This window comes from Furipterus horrens, unplaced genomic scaffold (assembly GCF_987537825.1).
Source record: "Furipterus horrens unplaced genomic scaffold, mFurHor1.1.pri manual_scaffold_8, whole genome shotgun sequence".
Lineage (NCBI taxonomy): Eukaryota > Metazoa > Chordata > Mammalia > Chiroptera > Furipteridae > Furipterus > Furipterus horrens.
In genome coordinates, this window is record NW_028327178.1 from 100785939 (window position 1) to 100793684 (window position 7746).

The 7746-nt window shown below is 59.5% G+C and overlaps 1 protein-coding gene across 1 annotated transcript in view; it reads right to left on the reverse strand.

Moving 5' to 3' along the window:
- The window catches only part of CDH22 (cadherin 22), a 121377-nt gene extending 119691 nt beyond the window's left edge, over positions 1 to 1686 (reverse strand). Inside the window, exon 1 of the mRNA XM_090286503.1 lies at positions 1539 to 1686. The gene's annotated coding sequence lies outside the window, so the exon portion shown is untranslated. The remainder of the gene's footprint in view (positions 1 to 1538) is intronic.
- Positions 1687 to 7746: the final 6060 nt, after the last annotated feature.

The window sequence follows — 7746 nt, forward strand, 5'->3', positions numbered from 1 at the left end:
TATGGGGACAGGGGCCAAATTCCAAAAAGGGCTGTAGAATAGGGGTAGCTAAGGGTGACAGAGCAGGCACTGACAGACAAGTATAGGGGACAGAGGGCATGCTGGTTAGGGAGGCCATGGTGATGCGGAGATAGGGTCGTGGCGCACACTAGCGTGGGAAGAAGATCGGAATCCAGAACCTCCACCCCGCCCCCCGCTGAAGGGGTCCACTGAGGGCTAGCAGCAGCCAAAGCCCTCGAATGAGCACCTGCCTGTGCTGGGGGCACTTTGGCCAGCCCCAGGGACCCGGAGACATCTGGAGTAAGACCCACAGAAAACAGAATTGACAGGCCCCAGGGGTGGGTGAGAGGACAGAGGGTTCCCAGAAGCGCGAGCGTCGGAAGCCTTCGGCCGGCTCCAAGCAGAGGCTCCTCTACCCGCCACCAGGGGGTGCCCCTGCAGCTCGGGGAAACATCCAGGGACTCCGAGTTAGCTCCTCCCACCTGCAGCCCCGCCTAGTGGTCTCCAGCCGCGCCCCAGGGGGGCGGCCTGACAGATCCAGAGCAGAGGGAGAGGGGAGGTCAAGTCCCGAGGCCAGAGAGAAACAAGTCCGGACTGTGCCCACCGAGCGTCGCCCAGCATTCAGCGCGTCCACACAGTCCATGCCTACCCCTTCAGTGCCCCGGCCCGAAAGGATAGGTCCCAAGTGGCTCTCCCTTTGGACATTAAGCCGTCGGGCCCTGTCCTGCGGAGGAGCAGTGTTCCCAGAGCCAGGTCCTAGGGAAGAGGGCAGGGCAGCCCCTCGCTCACTGCCGGTCCAGCGGCCAGCTCGACGACCCGGGGACAGCGGGGTCGAGCTAGTGGGGCCGGCGGGGTCTTCATAGGCTAGCTCCCCTCTCCCCCACCCCCACCCCTCACCAGGTGGCCGCAGCCCTGTGTATGGACCGGGCTGGAATCGGCCTCTGGGTGCCCCTTGACGCCGCACGACCACACACACACACACACACACACACACACACACACCCGTGCGCACACGCTCACGCCGTGCGGTATTTCCCGGGCCCCCGACCCCGCCTCTGGGAGGGACCCGCTAGCAGAGCCCCAGCACCACGGGGTGAGGGGCACCGAGAACGCCAGGGTCCCGGCCCCTGTGCTGAAGCTGTACGCCCCCTTCCCAGCCCCTTTCGGCGCGTGGGCTTGGCCCCCAGCGCTGTTAGGCGCTGTTACCTCTCGGCCCACGGGGGTCCCGGAGGTTCCCGGGCGCGCGGCGGGCGGGGTTTGGGGGGTGCTGGTGGGGGCCACGGGCTCCGGGCTGAGAGGCGGCTCGGCTCTGCGCCGGGGAAAGTTTGGACGTGGGAAACTCCCTCCTCGCCCGCCAGGCCGAGAGGAGGGGGCACGCGGGGGGCCGGGTGCAGGCACCTCGGCTCCCCGTGCGACCGGAGGCTCGCCCCCCGCGCAACCTGCCGGCCGCTCCCGCGGACCAGGGGGCTCCCTCCGGCTGGGCAACCTTCCCTCGGCAGCGATCCGGCTGCCCCTCCCGCGGTACCCTGCGCTCTTACCTCGGGGAGCGGCCCGGGGCTCCCCCCAGTCCTGCCGCCTCGGGGTGCTGCGTGGAGCGGGAGACCCGGCGCTGGCGGGCGGCTGAGTCCGGAGCCCGGCGGCCGCCCGGAGGAGCCGGAGGGAGAGCGGGCTCGAGAGGGGGAACCGCGGCGGCGTGTGCGCGCGCTTGTGTGTGTGTGAGCGAGAGAGAGCGAGGGAGTGAGAGAGCAGGAGCGAGGGAGGGTGCGTGGCTGACTAGGGGGGAAGTGTGCAAGGGACGGATCCCTTCCTTCCTCCCGCAGCCTCTGGTGGAGACTCGGAGAATGCAGCTCCCGCCAGGCAGAAGCGCCGCGCAGAGCTGAGCCGCAGGCGGCTGCCCGCCCCGACCCCGCAGCAAGGGACCGCGGGCCCCAGCTCTCCGGGTCGCGCCCTTCCCCCTCCAGGAGGGGCCAGCCTCTCCATCCCACAGCCGCCCAGTCCCAGGAAACCCTCGGGGGTGGGAGGGCAGTCCCCTCCTTCCAGCAACCCCAGACCCGCGCAAAGTGAGCGCCCCCAGGAGGGGGAACCATCTCCCTCCCCGCCTGGCAGCTTCCCAGGAGACCCCAGTTTAAGACACGACCCTTTTCCACCCCTTGACTTTACTGGATCTAGTCCCTCATTCCGCCCCCCCCCCCCCCTTACACACACACACACTACTAGGGGATCGCAGGAGAGGGTGAGGGCAGGCTTCTCTAGTGGCCGCCTCTGGCCAGCTGCCCAGAAAGGCCCCTGCACAGACCCACCAGTTTCAGAAGCAAACACTGTGCGTTGAGGGTAACAGAGGCCAGGCAGATCTCCAGCGAGCTCCGAGATCAGGTGTCCCTCCCAAAGAACCATGTCAGCTTTTTATTTGGGGGTGGGAGGGCGCAGAGTGGTGGGTCGTGCTGGACATCCCTGCAACCAACATAGTAAACAGGCAAAAGAAACCCATCCTAAACTTAGTGCGACCTTGGACTACAGAGCCTTGCAATACGGTTCCCCCTCCCAGTCCACTGCCCAGAAACACCTTCCAGGCTGATCTTTCCGTTCTCTTTAAAATCCAGCTAATCCGATGCCTGAGGTCTTTTCTGCTGGGGCCCAGTTTCTTTCTCTTGGCTGCCCAGCTCTCTCTTCAGGATGAGGCCTAATAGAGAAGACCCCTGACCTCTGAGTTCTACATATGAAGTTTTTGGTGGTGGACTAGGAACAGTGACATTCACAGACCCACCCCTTTGGCTTGGGTTGAAGGTCCCCTTAGGAGCTCCCAAAGGGCTGTCCAATAGATGGCTGGAGTCTAACAGGAGACAGGGCCACCATTTACCTCCGTTCTGCTGTGCTGTGAAGAACCAGCCACATGATGATGCATGAGCAGCTGCTGAAGTCCACAGCAAAGAGAGCACAGGCCCCCGGACTCCTGGATGCCCCAGGGACCCAGCCTCTCCCTCACCTCTATCCTGTTCCCTCCCTTGCTTCCTACCCTAATTTCCCTCTCCTTCCCCACTCTCTGGGCCTTCTGTTTCTCCCTGGTGATTACAATCTCCTCTCCTGCTGGCTGCCCCTCCAGCCCTCCCACTAAACTCCATCACTCTTTTATTTATTTTAAGATTTATTCTCCGAGTGCCAGCCTGTTCCCTCCCCTAAGTCCTTCTCTCGGTTTATTCCCCTTCATTGATCTCTCCCAGTCCTGCGTTTGCATCACCCTCCTCCTCCTCCCGGGCTCTCACCTCCCCTCTCCTCTCTATTCTTAGCCTCCACTCTTTCATGCTTTCAGAGACCAGAGGCCAGTCCTTCCAGAGGCATCTCCTCACTTCTCGGCCTCCCCCGCCCCTCCCACGCCCTTTTGCCAGTTGCTCCAGCTCCTCCTGCTCCCACCCTCTCCTCCCAGGCCTGGGAGTGTGCTGTTCACCTGAGGTGTCACACCTGCTCAGTGGTCCACGGGTTGTTCTGGCCTGGGACACCGTGGCTCTCACATCTGCACGCACACAGTAGGTGCTCAATAAATGTTTGTTGAATGAACTACTCACACATCTCTTTCTTTTGATCTCTCTTCTCCCCATGACTCTTTTTTTAGATCTGCTTTTCCTCTCTCAACATCTCCTCTCAGACTCCCTTCCATCATGAGCTCTAATTCTGCCTTCCTGTAACAAAGCGCTGAGCATCCACTCTGTGCCAGGACTATGTGAGGCTCTGCACACACAGCGAGGTTACCCCACAATGATTAAGTGCTTGCTGTATGCCATGATTTTGCTTTCAAGTCCTCACAGCCATCAGAGACTGGCATGAGCCCCCTTTGACAAATGAGAAAAATGAGGCACAGAGTGTTGAAATGTCAGGATCACACAGCGGGCAAGTGGTGAGATCAGGTGAGTACCTGGCACTTGGGCCTGACCTTGCACTCTGGTCTGGGAGATGGTAGCTGGGGATTTCTGTTGCAGAGTGACAGGTGCAGCGGGGGGAGGGGGAGTGTAGAGTGACAGATGAAGCACTGGGCAGAACTGGGCTGAGGGCAGCTTTGCCCCCACACAGGCTGTGTGGCATTAGGGAAGCCCCTTCCCTCCGGGGGGATGTGCAGATAAAACTCTGAGATAATAACCATAACTAGCGCTTAGCAAGCACATGCCACATGTCAAGATCTGGGTTCAGGGTTTTACACGGATTATTTTATTGGGTTCTCATAGTGACCAACTCATAACGTTATACATGGGGACACTGAGGCACAGCAGAATGATACACTTACTTGAGGTCACACAAGAAATTTGTGGCTGAGCTGAGATGAAAACTGAGGCAGGCTGGGGCCGGAGCCTGTGCTCTGAACTAGTGTGCAGTACTGCCCCCGGGGGCAAGTACCATGCCCAGAGCATTGTGGGTGCTGAGTTAGAGGTCTGAACCTGTGCCCAATTATATTATAGCCAATAAGTGTACAAATAAGGGAGACACTGTTCTTCCAGGGGTGGGGCTGGGATGAGGAAGGATTGGGGGGATGCCTAGAGTGATTCTGGAGAAGGGGCTTAGGAGAGTCTTCTTTGCCTCCACCAGAAGGAGTCCAGCTCCGTCTTGATGCACTGAGCATGGTCTTCCCTTGGAGAAGTCGCCTGGGTATGTGGGTATTTCCCTTCCTCTAGCCCAGGTACTACTCGCCCTGGCACTACTGACATCTTGGGTTAGACAGTTCTTTGTTGGGGTTGGGGGCTTTCCTATACATTGTATAGTGGCATCCTTGGCCTCTACCCACTAGATGCCAATAGCACCCCCTTAAATTGTGGCAAACCAAAAAGTGTGTCCAAACATTGCCAAATGTCCCCTGAGAGGCAAAATCACCCCCAGCGGAGAACCATGCCTCTAGCTGAACGCCTTAATAGCAGGGTCTGCTCCAGGGCAAACGGAGAGTTGAACAGGTATCAGTGAAGGGCACGCAGGGGCAGCTGCTCCCAGCTCCAGGCTCTGCCACCTGCCCTGCTCGCCTCCCCTTTTCTGCACTTGCTCACACTCTCTGTCCTCCCCAGAGCCCTCTCTCTGCCTTTCGAGCGGCTTGTTCACCTCTTTCCGCCTGTCTGCTGCCTCCTCACCCACTGGTCCGTTTTTCTGTCCGCCCTCCACCTCTGTCTCTGTCTCCTTCTCTCCATCAGTGCTTCTGGGTCTCTCTGACTCTTCCTCTCTGAGCGTCTGTCTCCTTATTTTCCTCTTTCTACGTCCCTCTATTCTCTCTGGCTGTCCTCTCTGTGTGTCTTCATCTATTTCCTTCTCCATTTGTCTACCTTCCTCCCATTCTCCCATTCTCCCTGTCTCTGTGTCTTCCTATTTCTGTTTGTTCCCCTCCCTCGGTCTCCATTGTGCTTGTCCTACTAGGGTCCTCTCTGTCCCCATCGTCCCTCTCCTTCTCCTCCTGCTTCTCTCCCTCCCTTTTCCCTTTCTACCTTTTTCTCCCCGCACTCCCTTCTTCCTCCCCTCCCTCCTTCCCTTCCTCCCTTCCCTCCCCCTCCTCTGTTCTTCTCCCTCTATTTTTCCGTCCCCCCCTCCGCCTTCCTACCCCTCCTCCCGCTTTGTCTGTGGGAGCTGGAAGTTAAAAGCTTTTCGGAACTTGCTCTCCAGCCGCTGTTCCCGGCGCTTTCATCTCGCCAGCACATTTGTAAAACTGCGCAGACTGAAGGGCCGTGACATGAACAACCAAAGAAATGTCAGCGCGGGGACTGGGCCGCCAGCCCGCCGCGGGGGGTGCGGCGGGGGGGGGGGGCGCATTCAGGGCGCACCCCAGCCCTTCCCAGGAAGGGACCAGTGACGGAGAAGGGGATGGAGGGCCCCCCCACGACGGACTCCCAGTGCTCTGCACCTCTGCAAACGGAGCCGTGCCTTCCTACGCCCACGCAGCCCCCGCGCAGGGGCGGCGCGGACCCCTGGGGGAGGGGGAGGCTGTCCAGCCCGAGAGAGATCCCACCCGCTGCCAGAAGAGGGGGCAGCGGGAGGGGAGCAGCCAGCCTGCGGGGAGCCGCACGCGCGCCCAGAGCCCGCTGCTCGCTTCAACACATCGCGTTGGTCCTGGAGCCAGACCATCTGGGTTCAAATCCCATCACCCATTTACCCGCTGTGTCATCCTGGGCCAGTGACTTCAGCTCTCCACGCCGCAGTTTCCTCCAAGGTAACACGAGGCGATGATAACGGCGCCCACGTCAAAGGGCTGGGTGAGGACTGAAGGAGCAAATCCATGCAGGACACCTGGAGTAAGTGTCTGCTGTAATTGTTAAGAATAACAACGCGGGACTATCAACCAGATGGGTGCGCCCAGATTCAGAGGGGGGGAAGTCACTCGCCAGAGGACAGGTTGAGAGGATTCAGAAAAAGTCAGGGACAGAACAAGCGTTAAAGCCGGCGGTCCCTCTCCACTCTCTGCCTTTCTAATCGAGGAAGTGGGCACAGGGCTGGAACACAGTTAAGGGGGAGAAGGCCTCAGTCTGTTTTGTTCACTGCTGTATCCTGTGTATAGAGCACATAGTAGTGCTCAGTGAAAACTTGTTGAGTGAATGAGTGAATGAATGAAGGAAAAAATGAAAACGGCCGAAAAGGTACCAAAGCTACGAAACTGAAAGGCTGCTTAGTTTGCAGGGGTGAGGTGGGTTGAGGCACTCAGGGAACTTCTGGATCAAGGGCAGCAAGTCTGGTAGGACCAACCAGGACCCAAGCTGCGGCAGCACCAGGGACAGCAGACACGGCCCCAGGCAGGGAGCCCAGTGTCACACTTGGAGCGGTCCAGCTGCTGGGCCCCCCAGCCCTCCAACTCTGCCTGCAGCCCATCTCGCTGACCCTACTCCTGAAACCTCAGTCCGGGACTGGGCCCCAGCCTTCTGCCTCTCATACACACTCTGTGCCTCTTCTCTCTCTCTAGACCCACGTCCTAAGCCAGGGCAGCCCTCTGGGAGAGGCGCGCCTTCCCCTTCTTCCTGCCCCTTCCCTGCAGCTCCAGACAGTCGCTGGAGCGCTGACTTCCTGCTGCAGGTGGCGGCGTGGAGACGGAAATAGGGCCCCCCTGGAGCCTTCCAGTGAGAGTGAAACAGGTCCTGAGCACATGGACCCTCCCTCCTGAACCCCCTTCCCAGGGGTGGGAGGTGGCAGACAGCCCTGCCACACAGAACCCGCTCCCCCCCCAACACTTCAAACGCTCCGCTCTCCCTGCATTATTCATCTGCCTCTTCCCCGGCCTGCTGCAGGGCGCCCAGCCCAGGTGCTTAGGAGGAAAAAGGCAGGAGGGCCCATTAAATTTAAACACCACTGAGGATTGTCAGATGTGAGGTTCTATTCCTGGCCTGGAGGAGAGCAGTCAGCAGGAGAGAGGGGGGATCAGCAGGGGCCTGGGAGGGAGAGACCCCCCCCCCCCCCCCCCAGGAATGAGTGACTTGCTGAGTACCTGCAGGGAAAGGCCGTGATGCTGGCAAACCTGGACCTTCCCTCATTGCAGGCGCTAACCTGGTTCTGATAAGACAGGAGAACTGGGCTAAAAATAGCTTCTCTGTGGTTGCCCGAAAGCCCACAATTATGGCTTCAGGCCGAGGAGCGGGAGGCCATTGCCTCTCTGGCTGCACTTTTCATCACTTTCTTCTTGTACCTTACATCCTCGTAGTGACAAATGCTTTTTATTTTCTTATTGTGCTCTGAGCTTGTATAATGTCACCCCTGCCCCTGGGATATTTCTTTCTTCCTTTCTCTTGCTGGAAAACTCCT